The sequence below is a fragment of the Notechis scutatus genome, chromosome 2, assembly GCF_049901735.1.
Source record: "Notechis scutatus isolate UNSWTSFEM ecotype Mainland chromosome 2, rNotScu1.2, whole genome shotgun sequence".
In the NCBI taxonomy this organism is placed as follows: domain Eukaryota; kingdom Metazoa; phylum Chordata; class Lepidosauria; order Squamata; family Elapidae; genus Notechis; species Notechis scutatus.
Genome location: NC_142010.1, coordinates 193,137,683 through 193,158,145, shown reverse-complemented (window position 1 = coordinate 193,158,145; position 20,463 = coordinate 193,137,683). Strand labels below are relative to the sequence as shown.

Below are 20,463 nucleotides of genomic sequence, written 5' to 3'. Positions count from 1 at the left end.
ATTTCCTCTCTTTCCTTTATCTCCATGGTCAACTTATCCATCTCGGCACATTCTAGTGTTTTTCTAATCATATTTTCCTCTGGTGTTGTTGTGGTTCACCAGCAGCAGGTGCGGATGGCTGAGGTCTCGGAGAGTGAGGACTCAGATGAGGGGCCTGCGTGTGATTCAGGGATGGGGCCAGGACCATCAGGGAGTGGAATGCTGCCTTTGGATATTGTGGGGGCTGGCAGCAGTGATGAAGAGGTCCCCAAGGAGCCTGTGCCCAGTGAGTGTGCGTGCAGGGCTGCTCGCAGGAAATAGCAGCTGCAGCAGCATGGGTTACTCTGGAGTAAGGCTGCAAGGCAATGGCCCCTCCCTTAAGAGATAAAAGCCAGCTGAGGAACCAGAGTTCTTTGCAGGAAGCAAATAAGTTTTCGTACTCAAGCCTTGTGGACGTTCGGATTATCTTGGTTGGTGTTTGGAGACTCTTTGTGTTTGAAATATTTCTTAGCAACTTTATCTAGTGTTCTTAGCAGCCTTGCATAACCTTGGCAAGGCTCGTTCTTATCAGAGACAATTAGTTTTAATAGCCTTTTAACCATGAAGGAACCGAATTCGTAAAGAATCTTTAAAAGGTTTTGCTGTTACCTCTGTTTCATGTTTATTTCCTTGGAACAAGGTTTGGTTCAGAATAGGTGGCATACTATCATTTTTCCTATTCTGTGCATAAGTTATTCTTGCTGCTGTTAATAAATGTAGCATTAAATACACTGCTTTCTTATCATATTTTCCCATTATTACACCTTATAGAAAAGTCTCTGGTCTTAATTCAATTTGCTCTTTAATTATTTCTTCTATCCATTTTTTTGTCCTTATCCAATATTTTCTCCCTACAGGACATGTCTACCACACATGGTAATATGTTCCTTGCTTTTGTTTGCATTTCCAACATTCGGATGATCTGTTTGGACACCTTTTTTTTGCTAATCTAGCAGGTGGTAAGTGCCACCTGTAGAACATTTTGTACAAATTTTCTCTCTAAGATGCCGACATTGTCAATTTATAATCTTTCCCCACCTTTTTTCCCATTTCTCCAATTCTATTGTGTAGCCAAAATTTTTCACCCAAACAATCATCATTTCTGTAACCCTCTCCTCTTCCATCTTATAATCCAACACAATTATTGTGATTTTAAATCACCTCCAGGCAATCCCTATGAAAAATGGCTACTTTCTTCTCAAGTCTCTTTCTCGCTAGTCTGCTTTTTAAAACAATGTCTCTTTGGGAATTAAATGTGATTGGTTGGATTCTGGTAGAAGTTTTCCCTTTCTAGGTTTGTTAAATGTCACTGTTTAACAACAGTTACGGGTACATCTTGCACCAAATTATGACTGTTACTTAAGATTAAGCCTTCCATTCCCTCTGATTGGTTCCAGGACCAGATGTTAGGCACAACAGGTTATCTTCAATTTTAGTTTCTTTGTCTTGGCATGAACATAATTGCACTTAGTCTATGAGAAGATAAAAGACCTACATAATCACAAGACTTCTCCTTGCTTCCCTAAATTCGTTCAACATCACAAGCTTGTCCTAATATATCAATGGGCAATAGTGTGTTCTTAGAGCTAAATTACATCCATCGCAAGATATTGCTAGTTGTAGTGGTTCTATGTAGAAGCCTAGTCTTCTGACATGTTAGAATCTGACCTCCCCCAACCCATCAATAAAAGAGAAACCCCTCCATCAGTGCACCCTATCCTAGTTTTTCTATGAAGTTTGTATCTAGGAATTAGCATATTCCTCTGATTTGTTTCACCAGGCTTTCACTAGACTCATTATATCTTCTTATTGACAAGTACTATAATTTTTCCATCTTGACATAGAGATTTCCTGACAGATAGATAGATAGAAAGAGAGATAGATAGATGAATGAATGGATGGATGGACGGACGGACAGACCCTTTTTAAATTGCTGGCTTGGGCCTTTTTTATGGTCTTATCTTCTGATTGATATTACCACCTCTTTTTCCAACATTGGTTACACACGTTATACTATTTCCTGAAAAGTCTGTAGTCTTCAGAACCATGTGCTGTTTAGAACCTGTGGGTTTTCCCCAGGATCAGTTTAAAAACTATTTTGCTGCTTTTTGATTTTATGCACTAGCAGTCTGGTTCCACTACAGTTCAAGTGGAGCCCATCTCTCTTTTATAAGCAGCTATACAAAAATGTTGTCCAGTACCCTAAAACATCTAGATATATCTATCTGATACGACAGTCTCATCCATGTATTAAGACCCCTCTGCTCTACCTGTCCAGATGGCCAACACCATCTGCTACTGTACTTAGATGGAACATGATGTGTGCAACCTTTGCATCATTTACATATCCATCACAAACACATCTGTTTCTAATGATCAAATCACCCACAGAGAGAAAACCTCTCTCTCAAAGGATGCATAGTACAAAGGAAAATGAATCCATTACAAAAGGAGTGGGTCCATCCCACAAGAACATATCGCTTACCTTCAATGTGATGCCTTCCTTCCCAAAAATTTTCATTTTCCCTGATAGTGTTGGAAGAAATGTCCATCTGGGTTCAGTTCCAAGTGGGGGGAAAGACACTGGAAACATGGAGGCTGTTTGGAAAGATGGTTTAATGGTGGACAGGATCAAATGCCTTGGAGCTCCTGAGTGAAAAGGAAAGAGATGTTGAGTCCCTGGGTTTTATACCCTTTCTGACTTTGAACTTACTGGGGTACAGGAAGAGTATCCTGATTGGTTGCTGTCTGATGTCAAAGCTAGCTTTGTAGGTTGTCTGTGTGCTAAGTTTGGTTGAAACTTGGTGAGTGATGCAATGAAGGGCAATCTCTGGGCCAATTAATGATCAGCAAATGTATATATCCTACCAATAGAAAGACACTTCTTTCAAGTAATGGCCTGTGAATGAGGATAGTCCAACATCACTACCGTGTTTTCCTGAAAACAATACCCTGTCTTATATATATTTTTTGCCACCAAAAAAGACACCAGGTCTTATTTTGGCGGGATGTCATCCACTGACTAACCTCACTTGTGCGTGTCGCTCCTGGCCTCCTTTTCGCTGTCAGAGGCCTTCAGGAACTTCTTCTGCGGCTGGCAAGGCTTTCCTGAAGGCCTCTGCAGCCAATAACAGAGCTCCGGATCGATCCAGGCTGCAGAAGAAATAGGCTGGCAAGGCAGGTGTCGGGGTGTGCGAGACCTGGCTACAACTGTCCAAAGATAAGTAGTAGGGCAGCTCCACTCCCCCATCCACACCCTAGCTTAATTTTTACCCCTCCACTCTGGAGTGGGTGGGATCTTATTTAAGGCTTATTTTGGGATATATTGGGCACACACGTAAAAATCAAGCTAGGACTTACTTTCAGGGTAGGTTGTATTTTCAGGGGAAGAGGGTAGTAAGAGCAGAAACTCTTAGTAGAAACAGGAATGAACAAACTGTAGCAAAGTCTGTAAGCATCATTGCTGCAGAATGTGGATATCTTTGAAGACTAGTGTGAAGATTAGCTGTTGTTTAAGTGGAACCTACATAAGGTTTTCTTTTCTTTCATATTCATCACGTCCCTCATCAAAACTCTATCCAGTTTTCTTCCTTCCTCATTTCTTCTCCTTGTATCCTCTTCTTGCCTTTTTAAAAATTTCCTCCTCCCCCCACCCCACTTCTGCTAGAAGGAAAGATGGGGATGCATATATCTCTCTGTCTCTTTGTCAGAGTAGTTTGTATAACAGAGAATAGTTGTATTTAATCAGTTATTAGTTCAATAGATATAATTTTTTAATCTTGACCCTACCATTTTTGGCCAGGGACATCACCAGATATATAATCAGGTACATAGATATAGTTTAATTGGGGATCCAGGGGAATGGTGGAGTGGCTATCAAGGATTGCTTTTAGCCAGTAGTGGGATTCATTATTTTTTACTACCGGTTGTGTGGGTGAGCAGGGGAAGGATACTGTAAAATTTCCAGTCAGAGGTGGTATTTGCTGGTTCTGTGAACTACTTAGAATTTCCGCTACCAGTTCTCCAGAAGTGGTCAGAACCTGCTGAATACCACCTCTGGTTTTAGCTGAGTTGACAATTCTTGGTTGACAAAGTGGGGAAGCCTGCCAATGCAAAGGACTTTTGTTTAGATTTATAATAAACTTTCTTTAGGGAAATCATCTTAATTTCATGGCTGTTTGCTTTCTGGTACACACAATATCTAGTTTAGCCTTGGAATCATTAAAAATAGCCTAGTTAAGCTAAGGTAAGTATGTCTTACCTTTGTGACATGTTGTTAGTAATTATGAGCAGAGTGGTTTAAGTTCTAGAATTTTTGGTTAAGCAATCTTGCCAGTGATCATCTTGATTTGATTTAATAAATAGATCAACACATTTGGGCAGACTTTTAGTTTCTATTTTCCCATTCCTACTTCATGGGAATTCTTGATTCAGATTCATTTTTTCCAATGCATCTAGAGTTCCAGTTCTCCTTTTTTATTTTTAAATAAATATTTTAATTTTCTATTTTTAAACAGTGAAAATTTACAGTACTGTATAAGAAACAATAATTAGTTTTATTCAACATCATTCTTTTACGTTAGCAAATGTCTACTGAAATTTTACTAGAAACTAATTTGCTATTTAATTTTTCAAATAAATATTATTTTCCATTGATAAACATGTATTTATTATTACCTTGGCCAATGTGTCGATGTATAACTTCACTTTACTGCTTCTTGTTAATAGTTTTTAAATAATACCCCACAACTTTAGAAAAACAGATCATGACAGTTGATCTGTGCTTTGATCACCAAATTAACACAATTGCAACAAACTTTTTTCTTCTACTCGATCCAGAGTGAAACAGCCAAGAAGTTGCTATCATGGGTGTTCTGGTTTCTGTATTTCCTTCCCACAGCTGTGTTTTTACTGCAATATACGAGGTTTTAGGAAAGTGTAGAATGACATGCCACATAATAACATTATTGTAAAAGGAAGAAAATCTCAGCTTACATTCGCTAAAAGTAACATTTTAATTACAGATATAGACAGGACTAAATTATATGCCGTGCCAAATGTATGAATTACATTTTGTTGTTTGTGTCTCTAGTCAATCTTTTAAGACAAAAAGGAAAAAAAAAAGGAACCTTTGATGAGGCTACATGGTCATCGGGAGATTTTCAGAATGGCTGTCATTCTTCATATCGTGATCATCAATGTGGGCTCAAGAGAATATGGCAGCCCAGGACACATTGACAAATCTTCTCATTAATACATATTCCCACCACTGTGAAGATTTGCATGTTTTTACCTTTGTTTTTGAATGGATAAATACCATTTGTGGCTCTTAAGCTTCAGTGCCAATACCTTCTCACCCAGTCCTGATGATCGTAGTTTATATCCTACTTTTAAACTCATACTGTCCACCTTCAGATCATTAGCCCTAGGGTTGGTCTACTCCACAGCAGAATACTGTGCCTCTCTATGGCTTAACAGCTGCCATACTACAGTAGTAAGTTAGATGCCAGACTCAGTGATACCATAAGGATTATAAGCGGGTGTATTAAACCCACTCTGACTTGCTGGCTTCTTGTTCTGAGCCATATAGCACTGTCAGTTTTACGAAGGCAAGACGCACTAGCGACTGAATACAAGAAAATTATGAACAGTTCACTGCTAGCACTGCATGCTGACCTTCCTCGCTTATCAGCCGGAAGACTCAAATCCAGGAACATTTGCCCAACAACTTAAACATCGATTCCCAATGGAAAAGCCAAATGGATCAATGAACACCAAGACATAGGAAGACATATAATTGACCCCACAAAAAAGGTGCCAGGCTTTAAACTACCACGCCAGCAATGAACAATCCTGAATAGAATTTGCACCTCATATGGCATTTGTCAGAGCTCTCTGTATCTTCCCCTCAATACAGCTACAGGGTCCCACATCAAACTTTAGGTCAGATCTTGATTGGCTTTAAATTGAGGGCATATACCGGACGAGTATTTGGCTTTTTTTTAATATAAATGATGCTGCCCTTCAGTAGTTGAGATGGTATTTGAACACAGATCGTTTTAACATTTATATTTTATAGTGTTTTACTAATCTAGTCATATGTATGTATGTATATATGTATATAGTCCATGTATGTCCAGGTATATATTGCTAGTCCATGTATGATATACCATATTCTAAATAAATAAACTGTCCAAAAGCATCAACAAAGTCAGATACCATCAGATGAGGCAGTTGGCAAGCAAAGACTATCTGTATGGGACTGAAAAAGGCTGAACAGAAAGACCAAAGAACTGAAATGTTGTGGGGACAAAAACATATTTTTTAAAAAATAGAGGAAATTAATAAAAATGCAGATCTGTAGAAAGTCACCTTTCCCCCCCAAAATGGACAAAATGGACAGAAAATAACTACCTACCTGTTTCTTTTGTTTATTTGTTTGTTAAATTTGTTTGCTGCCCAACTCACCATGGGGCAATGCTAGATGACTATATTTATATATTTATTATGTATATTTATATAAAGTATTTGATTTGGTTTCCTATTTTGTTCAGTTCCTAGATAAATCTAAAACACTGAGAGACGTCTTCACAGCAAGCTGTGTAAATAATATAAAATAAATAAGTAAGATCTATATTCTAATCTTCATGAAGTTTTGTATCATTTTTCCAATAATCCTTGACCTTTGTTCAGGCTATCGGGCTAAAATAAGAAAGCTGAAGGCATTGCAGAACTAGTGCCTTGCTTTATCTTCCAATCACATACAAAAAAAGTTCTCCACACTTGATAATCTCATTCACCATAATGCTATCCTTCCTAACCTAAATATTTTTAATCTGATGTTCCAGTGGCTCCAGCTGGAAAGAATGCAATCCTATATAATGCTGAATGTTGGTTATTAAACAAGTATAATACTTTTTTCATAAGCATTTCAGACTTGTTAACTATTACCCTTGGAAGTAATTTTCAGCTAGAGAAGCTCCTTTTACAACAGTCTCTCCTCCTGACCTCAAGCAGCGGCGAAGTGCTTAGCAGGAAGAAAATCAGTAGTGACTTCTCTTTTTTCTTCATTTACTTTGTACAGCTATTTTTGATTGCATACTTGCACAACTGTTCAGCTGTGAATAATCATACAATCATTATTTTTAACTCTGCCTTGATGCCCAGCTGCCAAATTGTGCTAGCGGTTAAAACAAAACAAAATGAAACTAAGAACCTGGCATAGCCATGCAATGGCATGGAAAAGAAGCTAAAACAATGAACTCAGTAAACATTACCAGAAGTTTGACTTCCTAAGGAAGAAAGCTAACTTGAAAAGCAACTGCACTGGCGTTGGTGAGTTCTGGCAACAACTATGCCGTAAATGCAAAAAAATAAAGGCATGTAACAGGTTCAATTTACAACTGCTCATTTAATAACTGTTTGAAGTTATAAGAGCACTGAAAAAAGTGACTTATGACCATTTTTCACATTTATGACCGTTGCAGCATCCCCATGGCCATACAATCAAAATTCAGACACTTAGCAAATGACTCATATTTATGACAGTTGCAGTGTCCCAGGGTTATGAGATCACCTTTTTCCACCTTCAGATAAGCAAAGTTAATGGGAAGCAATAGCAATAGCTCTTAGACTAGAGTAGAATAGAATAGAATAGAATAGAACAGAACAGAACAGAACAGAGCAGAATAGAATAGAATAGAATAGAATAGAATAGAATAGAATAGAATAGAATAGAATAGAATAGAATAGAATAGAATTCTTTATTGGCCAAGTGTGATTGGACACACAAGAAATTTGTCTTTGGTGCATATGCTCTCAGTGTACATAAAGAAAAAATAAAATGGGAGGGCGGAGCTGGCGTCATGACGATACGGCATGAGGTCTTGGAGGTCTGAGATCGCTGCCGATATCTTTGCTCCTGGACGGTCCAATCGGATCTAAACCATCCCGAAGAGACAGTGAATGTAAAGAGCGCATCCTGTCGATCCCAGGGATACCGCAAAGTCCCTGGTAGATCCAGAAGTTCTTTTTGCCAGCGGCAAAGAGGCAGCCATTAAAGCTGCTGAAGTTGGGACAGCTCCAAAACGAAAGAGAACGGAAAGATAAAGTGTGCCGGTTTGGTGAGAACTTTTGCTTTACTTTAACATTTGAAAGGACACCCTAAGGAAAAGAAAGAATCTGTAAAAGTTTTGACAGAAGTGATTAAGCGGCAATTTTAAACAGGAATGTCAAAGTAATATTTTTTTCCCCCTCATTGCTGGATTTTCTACACACGATTTTATATTTTGAAACTGGACTGGTGTTTTTTTTTTATTCTTTCACCTATTCTTTCTCTCCTTTTTGACTTTATAATATTCTAGGCTAGAGACTCCCTTTTAGTCATCTTTTAAAATATCTTTTTCCCTTTTTAATCAATTTTAATTATATTTTGTTTGAAAAAGGAGGGGGAAAGTGAAAGCAAAGAAACTTTGTAACACTGCCAACTAGAGGCTTGGAAATATTCTACTTCTTTTTCTTGAAAAGACAAAGCTGAGAAAGAACTGAGACTTCTTTTCAAGGCCATTGCTGTTTGATAAGCTAGAGGGAAGAGCATGGGAGAGTATTATTGCAGGTGCTCTTCTGGGTTTCTATCAACAACTGGAGTCCGGTGTTGAAGCTTATAGGGGGAAAAAAGGTGATAAGACTCTGGAGAAGAGAGTTATAAATTTTAACAAAAGCCTTGGATAATCAAACAAGGTGCAGTGTGCTCTTTTTTATTTTTTTTCAAGCTGTGCTATTTCTTACTTTAACAAACCCCCTCCTTACTAGTTTACTTTTAGTAATAACTATTTGGATTTTTGGCCTTTTGGAACTTGTTTTTGTCTTTCTTTTTGTTTTTTGAAGTCAATTTTTTATGTTTGCATTTTGTTTTAAAGGAAAAGCTTTAGCATTAATGATTTCCTTCCTTTTCTTTTTAAGGGAGTAGTATCTTTTCTTTTTTCTCTCTCCCTCCCTTGTATTTTTTTTTTTTTACCCTCCATATTTGGTTTTTTTTAAAATTTTTGTGGCTTTCTTTTTTTTCTGATGCATCCTTTTATACCTGAGACCTCTTAATTGGATTAAGGTGTTGAAGAACCTGAAGAACTTTCCTTTTCTCTTTTTTATTTTTTTTACTTTTTACTTTTCTGCCTTTTTCAGGATTTAACAATTTTTTCTTTTTTGTGTGTGTTTATGGTCTTTTCTTCCATTTTTGAGTTTTTATTGCTATCTAGCCAATTGATTGGATTAAGATATACAAGAACCTGAAGAAATTTTATTATTATTATTATTATTATTATTATTATTATTATTATTATTATTATTATTATTATTATTATTATTATTATTATTATTATTATTATTATTTGGTTCCTTTTTTCCTACTATTTTTATTTGGAATTGCAATTGGTTATTTCACAAGTGGATTAAGGTCTAGAAGAACCTGAAGATTTTGAATTGTCTGAAATGAGTAGGAAACTAACAGCCCCTGGTTCCTCAACTTCTACATCTTCCTCTTCACCATCTGGAGGACAACGTTCAATACAGACAATGTTACAGCAAGAAAAAGAACAGGAAAAAGTGACCCTGCAGATGAATATGCAAGGAATTCAAAATATTCAAATAAGAACAGAGAATATTGAAAAGAGAACAGAGAACATTGAACAAATAACAGGGAAAACTGATGAAAAGGTGGAGAACATTCAACAAATGATGATGAAGTATGATTAGAGATTCCAAAAAATTGAAGAAGTCAAACAAAGAGATAAGAAGATTGGAGACATTGGTAGCAGATTAACTGTGGTTGAACAAGATAAAAGTGGGATGCTGAGATGGGAGATGGACAGATCAGAATTTTATCTCAGATTCCAAAACATAGAGGAAGAAAAGGGACAAAACCTAGCTGAGATAATGATAGAAATTTTGGCTGAAGCTTTGAAAATTACTAAAGAGAAGATGATGGATGGAATAGATGAGGTTTATCGAGTCTTCACAAGATATGCAATGAGAAATAGCCTACCAAGAGAAGTTCACATCAGATTTACAAAGAAAGCCATTAAAACGCAAATATTGCAAGTGGCAAGAGAGAAAACATTGAAATATAAAGACAAGGAGATTGTGGTCCTGAAACAAGTACCCCGAAGAGTGAGAGAGATGAGAAGAGAATACCGATTTCTGACCAAAATGCTACTTTAAAAAGAGGTGAATTATAGATGGCTGATTCCAGAAGGTTTAATGTTCACATGGCAAGAACAGAGACATAGAATTGACTCAATTGAGAAAGCTGAATCATTTTACACAGAATTTTTTGGAGGGAAAGAGGAAGAGGCAGAAAAAGAAATCTCACTAACTGAATTCCAAGAGGACTTCCAAATGGTGACTGAAAAAGAAGAAGGTGCAGTTGGTGGAAAGGTGGAAGCCAAAGAACAACGTGAACCAAGATCTACAAGACCTGCTAAACCTAACAACAAAATATAACCATGGAAGAGACAAAACTGAACTCAGCTGTTAAAAGAAGGAAAACTTTCCATAAATTAAAGAAATTAAAATTTGATCTGCCTACGAGAAGTACATATCAAAAAGCAACATGAACAATTGTTGATACAGCCAAAATTAGGGAAAATATTTACTTCTTTGACACAATGCAAGAAAAGAGGAGTGGTTTTATACATTAAAGATATTATCCCAGTGAAATTGATCTATACTGATGATGATGGTGATAATGGTGGAAATAATGGACAATAATATGAAAACACTCCTGATTGCAATCTAGGCCCCGAATGACAATCAAGAAGAATTTTATAAAAAATTACATATGAAAATAATTGAACTGGACTATGCTAATATAGTTATGATGGGAGATTTTAATGGAATTGTAGATAATAAACTGGCCTATACAGCACAGAAAACAACAAAGCAAAACAGAAAGACTCTCCCTAAATCTTTTTTTAAAATGATAGATGAAATAAACTTAAAAGATACATGGAGAGAAATATTGGTGAAATATTGAAGGAAAAGGGTGAACTTAAATCTATACAAAAATTAGAGGAACAAGGTATAAAGATGAATTGGTTTTCATATGTGGAAATACATTCAAGGTATGATAAAGACTCTAAAACAGAAGGTTTCTATGATAAACTGACTGATTTGGATAAGATTTTGACAGGTACTGATGAAAAGGTGATTAAAAAATTGTATGGATATTTATTAGAAATTAAACTAGAAGAAGAACAAGTTAAAGAAACAATGATTGCTTGGGGGAAGAATTTTGGATATGGGATTGATCTAGAGAAATGGCAAAAATTGTGGTCTCAAAATTATAAAATGACAATGTCAACAGCATATAAAGAAAATTTGTATAAGATGTTTTACAGGTGGCATTTTCCCCCGACAAGAATAGCAAAAATGTTCAAGAACAAATCTGAAAAATGTTGGAAATGTCATCAGACACCTGGCTCATATTACCATATGTGGTGGACTTGTGCGGATGCTAAAAAATATTGGACTAAAATCCACACGTGGTTGGAAAAAATGACAAAAAAGCATATAGATTTGAAACCAGAGATATTTTTATTGGGAGTTTTGCCTGAAATATATAGTAAAGAATTGAAATACCTGATTGTAAATGTATTAACAGCGGCTAGGGATTGTATTTGCTAAAAACTGGAAAAATGAGAAAATACCATCACAGGAGGAAATCATTAAGAAAATATTGGAATGTGCTGAAATGAGTAGATTGACATTTGAAATCAGAGAACAAGATGATAAACAATTTTATAAAATTTGGGATCTATTCTATCAATGGTTAGACAATAAAACATGGTAATGAAATATGTAGATTCTTAGAAAATAATAAATATATAAAGATGTATTCTTTTCTTATTATATCTACAAAATGATTGTAGGATAGATTTGAGATGATAATATGAACTGTGATAAAACAAATTAAGTAAAATATGATTGTTTCGTAAAACATGAATGAATAAAAGTATGGTCAAATGATTGATTAACAATGATATTAATGTATTTAATACTTGATTGAAAATATGAGAATATATACAATGTAATTGTAATTGAAGACTACGAAATGGAAGCACAAAAGAATTTGTAAACCAACCGGCACACTGTATGTATATATATGGAAGATGGCTTGATGTTTTTATGTTGTTTGTCTTAAAAACGAATAAAAATTTAAAAAAAAAAGGAAAGAAAAAATAAAATGCATTCATCAAGAATCATAAGATACAACACTTAGTGATAGCCATAAGTTACTAATAAGCAATCAAATGCTAGGGAACAAATAAAACAATATAAATTGTAAAGATACAAGCAACAAGGTTATAGTCATAAGTGGAAAGAGATAGGTAATAGGAAGGATGAAAAGAATAATAGCAATACAGTCTTACTAAATAGTTTGTCAGTGGTATGGGAAATTAGTTGTTTAGCAGAGTGATGGCAGTCGGGGAAAAACTGCTTTTAATATAACTTTATAATATAACTTTATAAATATAAAACTGCTTTATATTGATTTACAGTGCTTTACAGCTATCTCTAAGCGGTTTACAGAGTCAGCATATTGCCCTCAACAATTTGGGTCCTCATTTTACCCACCTTGGAAGGCTGGAAGGCTGAGTCAACCTTGAGCCTGGTGAGATTCGAACTGCCAAATTGCAGGCCGCTGGCAGTCAGCAGAAGTAGCCTGCAGTACTGCACTCTAACCATTGTGCCACTGTGGCTCATGAAGCCAGATTCCTAACTTAACAACGGCAGCAATTCACTTAACATTAATTGGAGCTTTCCAATTCCACTTATGTCTTCACAATGAGAAAAGCAGGCATTGGGATGTAGTATATAAAGATGGGGCTGATGGCTTGTATTTATTAATATTTGATCATCAAGCAGTAATTATGTTTGTTGATTATAGAGCCAATGGGCACAGCAATTCTGCAGAAAAAAAGGGAATCCAAAGTAAAACCAAACTTGGGTGGGAAACAGATGGAGGTCATCTCTACTGTTCTACTTCAGAATGTTCTCTATTTTTATTTTATTATTCTCTATTTACACCAAGACAAATTCCTTGAGTGTCCACTCACACGTGACCAATAAAGTATTCTATTTGATTCGATTCAATTCTATTCGATTCGATTCGATTCTATTCTATTCTATTCTATTCTATTCTAGACCTGCTTTTAGTTGTCAGAAATTTAAATCTGAAGTCTTATTCCCCCTCCCTACCCCAAATTTCTGTGTGTGAATATTCATATTCAACCTAAAGAAGCTGCCGTCAACTAGTTCTTGTGTCAGTTACTCCTAGATCATGCATACAGTGGGTGCACATATAGTTCCTGCTGGTATTTCATTTTAATCCCAAAGCCATGAAAACCTCATCACTTTGAACTCATTGGTCAAGAGCCAAAGAAGCATGCAGTTCCTTCTGTATTCCCAAGAGCTTCTGGTTTCTTGAGTAAGAGGCCATTATATATTAAGTCATCCTGTTTCGGAAGTGAGGAAATCCATAGTTCTGCCCTAATGGATAATGAAAAATAATATTTTGCATATAGCAGAACAAAGAGGAAAACAACAAAAACTCCTCAGTAACTTTAAGCTATAAAACAGATATTTTAAGTTATACATTGCATATATAGTTTTAACATATTACTTCATTTATTTATAAATGAGTGCCAAGTTCTAAACAGCAGCTTTATATAAATGTATGTATGTATGTATGTATGTATGTATGTATGTATGTATGTATGTATGTATGTATCAGAGATGGTATTCAGCAGATTCTGACCAATTCTGGAGAACCAGTAACGGAAATTTTAAGTAGTTTGGCGAACCGGTGATAACCTTCTCCCAAAGTGGGGTGGGAATGGAAATTTTGCAGTAACTTTTCCTCTGGAGTTGGGCGGGAATGGAGATTTTACAATATCCTTCCCCTGCCATGTCCACCAAGCCACGCCTACAGAACCGCTAATAAAATTCTTTGAATCCCACCACTGGTATGTATGTATGTATGTATGTATGTATGTATGTATGTATGTATGTATGCATGCATATATGCATGTTTCATTTGTTTGCTTGGATCATTTTTTCCCCTGTCTGCTGCACCTATAAAAAACTGAAGTTTCTTCCTGTGAATTTTGCAGTCTAGTATTGCAGACTCTCTTGACCTACGACAAATGATAGAAAACATAATTGTATATCTGTAAGATACTACATGGGAGTAGTACCGTGTTTCTCATATAATAAGGCCGGGTCTTATTTTTTTTTGAGCCCCGAAAAAATGGCTAGGCCGTCTTTTTGGGGGTGACTTAATTTTTTTCCCCCTTGCATCTTCGGGCGGGCGGGCAGTGATGGCTTGGATGTTGACCTCGGCGTTGGTAGGCCACTTCATATCGGGGTCAACGCAGGCAGCACCATATCCGGGTGTGCAACAAAAGTACTTCCTAACGGCAAGCCCCCCCCACCATTCCCCCCCATTTCGCATGTTTTAATATAGGCCTTAATTTGGGGGGAGGGGCTTAATTTCATGTCATGCCTATAAAACATGCTGGGACTTCCTATTGGGGGAGGCCATATTGTTGGAGAAACAGGGTATATTGTACTAATAGTCAACTGAACTTAGAATAATTGTTCTCTCTCTCATTTTTTAGGGGAATCCATTAAAGCAGATTCAAATGAATTCTAGGATTCTCTTTGTATCACATCTCATACAGTGCCTGCTTCACTAACTCACAAGAGAGAATGTTTAACAACTATAGATTTTTTGCCTTTTATTATTATCAGCTATCCAGGGATGCAACATATATGTTAAAAGGGTGGGGTTTCAATTGCGTGTCTGTGGCTCCCATCCTGACTTTTTTAAAAATGCCCATGATACTGCCTTAACATGAATTACAAGATACAACTATCAGCCAATGCTTTGCAAATGCCTTAAGAAGGAAAAGGCTTGATCAATCCCTTTGAACAGGAAATAGTCGAAAGTCTACAACTAAAGTTACGGCAATGAAAAAGTGACATACAGCCAGTCCATCATAGCATCCCTAAGGTCATATGATCACCAATCTTCTCAGTGGGAATCCCAACAAACAAATTAATGGAGCAAACCAAATATGTTAACTCATTGTGACTGAGATTTTTAAAAAGTCATAAAATTGGATGTGACTCATGTAGGGACCATATTTCTTAACGGAACTTCGGGTTCCAGTTGGGGTTGTAAGTCGAAGACCATATGTAATCAATGATTTAAAAAAGTAAACTGGATATGACTGGATAATCAGCCTCTCATGACTTGAGACCAGTACCCCCAACAAGAACAGCAATGACGTCATAGCTCACTTCTTTCCATGATAAATGTTACAACTCTTGGAGATACTATGCTCTGGCTCCAAATGGTCTAAAAATCTGGAACCTGATCCTTACAAAAATCCCTTCGTATAACATTCCTGGGTGATTCTAGCTCCTGTAGTTGAGGATTCCAAATTGTAGATTCCAAATTCTCCTGTAGTAGTTTCCATTTCAACCAAGTAGTTTTAAGCAGAAACTGTTTACTTCATTTGGCTTGCTGCTCCTTCTCCTCAAGAAATTGAAGGGAAATCAGCCAATTGTCCTGAATCCAAGAAGGAACCCAGAGCCATGGTCATAAAGGTTTAAGAGTTATTTCTCTTGATTTTTTTCCCTTCAATTTTGAGAAGGGATATATTGAACCCAATGGAGTTGCTTTAAGGCCAGAGGGTGGATGGATAGCATATTCTAGCTTCTTCCATCAGTCAGGGGATCGAGGGCATGGAATTGTATTTAAGAACTCTGGCAAGAGAAGATTGGTTTGGCCCAAACTAATATAAATGTCAACATAGAGTTCATCAATTTATTCTGGCTTTGAAGAACTGATTTTCCTTTTTCCCCGTTCCCTTCCATTCCACATTTCTTATGTGTCTTCTCTTTTCAGGCTGAAAACCCAAGAACAATGGTTTCCTATATTGATATAAGCTGATTTCAGAAAGATCATAGGTATAGATAAAGTATAGTTATGAGTACTGATAATATTGTATGAAAAGGAAAGTGGGGGGAAATTACTAGAAAAAAAAGGAATCCAATTTACACAAGACTCAAGAACAAATGCAGTTCTGTCTCAGATTCTTATAGTGAAATCTCATAAGACTGATTGATTAATTGATTAATTGTAAAGGCATGCTGGAAAGTTCAAGGGAATTATTATGGTGTAGGCAGTTTTGTTCTGGTTGCTGTGGAGATACCAAGATATGGGAGGTAAATATCCCATATAGGGCTTGTAGATCATTAGTGTTAAAACACTGAGCTCTCTCACCATTATCAATCTTCCACTGTTTACTGCTAGTCTTCAGCAAAGGAAAGTTTTTTGAAGTCCTCCAAGTACCTCAGCATTAATCCTCCAACGAGATGTAATCTCTGCATAACAACACTTAAATCAGCATGACATTTACAACACATATTAAGTAGTTTGTTATTTATTTCAAGTCTTTAATTGGCACAATATATTAGCAGTGTTGTTGCCATTCCACTTAAGAGCTTCTTTTCCCAGCTTGTAATGGTTGGACCATCTTTTCCCTCTTTAAGAATGTTCTATTTTTCCACTTTTGTGGCTATCTTGAGGGAGGAAATTCATTAAAATATTATGAAGCAAACAGCACAAGTATACACAGCAATATCTGCCATTGAGTAACATGTACAGAAATGTAGACACGTATACAGTGGTGGGATTCAAAAATTTACTACCGGTTCTATGGGCATGGCTTGGTGGGCGTGGCAGGGGAAGGATACTGTAAAATCTCCATTCCCACCCCACTCCTAGGAGAAGGTTACTGCAAAATCCCACTCCCTCACCACCCCACTAACCTGCTTTCCAGCTCCGTTCTCCTGTGCAGGGCAACAAAAGAAGACCCAGCTGATCAGCTGGGACTCAGGAGGCAGAAAATAGATGGGGTGGGGCCAGTCAGAGGTGGTATTTGCCGGTTCTCTGAACTACTCAAAATTTCCACTACTGGTTCTCCAGAACTGGTCAGAACCTGCTGAATACCACCGCTGGACATACATGTATATACGCAAACGCATACACACTTAAACTAACCCATTTTACTTAGATTTTATTTTTGTTCCAACACACCTTTTAAAAAGTATTTTGTCTAAAGCTATGCGTAACACCAATAGTTAACCCATAGAGGTTACACAGAACTGCCGTTGTAGCTATGTTGAATCTGCAATTGTCTTATTCCAACCATTCATTGTTTAGATTCCATTCTGCAATGAGGCGTCTAATATCTGCCTCTCTTCTTTCATTTGCAAGAAAATCTCACTTTTTACAAGACCAGCAAAAATAGTAATATATCCATCAAGACATTGTAATCAAGATACAAACCAGAGATAAAAGGACAAGCAGGGAAGCAGACATCATACAAAAGAGGATGGTGAAAATAAATTCTGCTCCAGAAAGACAAATACAATGAAAAAGAAGACTCCCCACCCCACACCATCATTTACAACTAAGTTCTTCCCCCAAATCTATGTTCTGTATCTAAAATGGGGTGTGGGGGGGAGGGCCTATCCAACCCTGGCAACTTTAAGACCTGTGGACTTCAACTCCAGAATTCACCAGACAGCATGTTTGGCTGAGGAATTCTGGGAGTTGAAGGCCACAGGTCTTAAAGTTGCCAGGGTTGGATAGGCCCTCCCCCCCACACCCCATTTTAGATACAGCATGCTCTATTAAGGAAGTAAGAACAAAGAAACATTTTCTTGGTCATAGCCACTTGGAAAGTTTCTCCTTTTTCTTAACTTGCACCATCTGTACAGAAAGAGAAAAGGCAAACCTGTTAGCATTTACTTGTGCTGCTACTGATTGGAATGATGTCCTTGTGTGGAATAAAGCACAAGGAAAGAACGTTTTGAGAAGCAGAGAGAGGCATATTTCAAGACTTAATTTGGAAACTTTCTAGGAGATTAAAAAATGTTGGTGGGGCCTGCTCAAGGTACATTTCTCTAATCACCACCACCCAGTACACAGTGACATTTAGCTGCCACACATTTTTCAATTTACTCTTTTTCCTTTTTTTCTTCTTCGCTGAGATTTTCAGTTTTATTGGCTGTTGCTTTAATGTTTTGTTTTCTTTAATAACCAACCGTTTTTTTTTAAAGCATTACATGTTTTGTACAGATAATCATTAGACAATGATCCAAAGAGGAGAACAACAACAACAAATTTGCTGTAGGAATGTTCCCTGTTAATTTTTAAAAGATCAAGTGACTTCCAAAGAATAAATGCTATTGACTTTCAGTAGCATCATATACATAAATCTTATTATTCCATCTGATGGTATCATACTTAGCATGGAGGCTATTTTTTCTAAACAACACTTAATGTAACCAAAAGTATTATAATATGTCAGGCAACATTCCAGATGGGTCCAGTAATCCTAGAAACAAGAATGAGAAAAAAATGTTTGTGTGTTTTTCATTTGGAAATTACAAGGGAGTGGTTCCCATGGAATTGAAATTATTCTTTATCACTCCATCTGTACTAATCATCTCATCCGTGTGTGTCATATCTAAAGCTAATCGTTGCCTTTGGGTAACTTTCACTGTGTGCACTTCATATATTTCATGTAACTGTGACTTCCTTTTACTTTTCTATCTCTGCTCTGCCCCACAACCATAAATATGTAGTTAATAGTCTTTTCTAAGAGCCCACTAGTGGGCCTTGGCCAATTCAGAACTGGGCCGTGCGAGAAGTGGGCTGGCATGCACACACACACACGTACATCTCATCTTGTGTGAATGGTGGGACAGTGGGCATGTGTGCGCAGCTCAATCTATGGTTGAACTGTGTGCGCATGGATTTGCGCACTTGCCCATCGCTCATGCACCTGTTCCTCCCCCCCCCAGTCAGGCCACCAACCCGTAAAGGTTGGGGACCGCTGCAATAGAGTGTGCACTGCTGAAGTGCACTATATCCAGAGAAGCCTATTCTATAATAAATATTGTAGCCATCAGGATACTACAAGATCCTTGATGCTTTTATTTTTTACAAAGCTACCCTTCATTGAAGAGTGATTCACTGTGCCAATAGAATGTGAATAACAAAACCAAAGCAATAAAGCACAAATCCTTTCAATACATGTGTACAATATCATGCTTCATTCATACAAAAGGCATACGCAAACTTACACATAGCACACTTTGTTCCTGCTAGTGTACCACAGTGATATAACTCAGATTCACATAATTTTGTGGTTGGAATAAGGTATTTTTAGAAATGTATTCTCTTTCTCTTTCAATCCCTTTCTTGTAACCACCCAAAAGCTGCAGTATGAACAGTTTGCCAAGAATCTGACATATACCTACCCTCTCATTTAAAGCTGCTTGTAATTTCAGTTTTTAAAAATAAAATCCAGCTCAAAATAATTTGGATCTGAGAACAACCAATACAAGTGATAGTTTGCCGTTCTGGTTTAAGCTTTGCACATTCCTATGTTGTTGTTGCTGTTTCTACTGTAGCAAATGCTATCCTTTGGGAAGTCTTCTGGAGACTGGCTGGTTCCCAGTTTTTTTCTTATTTGTTTGACATTTGTTTATAGTCATTTTGCTCTCTGATTGCTACTACCTATACTTTACTTTTTAAAAAGTTTGTAGAATAAAGAAGAGAAACCTACGGGTAATCTTGCGTACCCCACCATCATTCCACCAATCCCACGTCTCCAAAACAATTTAAAAAGCTAAATGGAGGAATAAGAGAAAAAGTATTTGCCATTATTCATAGTCATATTTTTAGAAACAAACCTTGCAGCTCTGACTTAAGTGATTTGGTATTTTTCAGCCAAACCCAAATTTCAAACTTTTTTTAAAAAAAAACTCCCATCACCTGTTTTCTTAAAAATCATCACTGGAATTTCCTGCTTGATTCAGTTAGTTTAATTTTGAGCCTTCGGGTTTTTTTTTTCCTTTTATATAACCAACTGATTTCTCCCCATCTATCTGATATAAGAAAAAAAGGCAAATGTACAATAGCACAAAAATAAAGGAAAATGTTGCCGTGTTATGGATAGAAAGCTATAGATTGATCCCTGATTCGGGGAACTTAAGGGTCTCTTGTGGGACTATGCATACCTGAAGATTATCTTGTTCTAAGCAGAAGAACTCTGTTCCCACAGTGAAACAGATAATTGCATTGGGAGGACTAGCACACAATTGACAAAAAGTTGACTACACTAGCACACAATTGACAAAAAGTTGACTATTATCCGTGTAGACAGTAGTCCTTCTCCCTCCAAAAAATGTATAGCCTGGACTTGTCTTTGTAGCTCCCCAAAGAGCAAAATGGCTTGGCTATGCTATGAGCAGCTATGGCAAACACTGCAAATCCACACATGTGGTTTCCCTTTGTGCTTTTGT

The 20,463-nt window shown here is 36.9% G+C and overlaps 1 long non-coding RNA gene across 1 annotated transcript; it reads right to left on the bottom strand.

The window, feature by feature from the left end:
• Window positions 1–2,508: 2,508 nt before the first annotated feature.
• On the bottom strand, window positions 2,509–19,570 carry LOC148132455 (uncharacterized). The gene is made up of 3 exons (XR_015747343.1): window positions 19,417–19,570; window positions 16,367–16,465; window positions 2,509–2,667 (listed from the first exon to the last, which is right to left on the bottom strand). It is a non-coding gene; the product is annotated as an uncharacterized LOC148132455 (long non-coding RNA).
• Window positions 19,571–20,463: the final 893 nt, after the last annotated feature.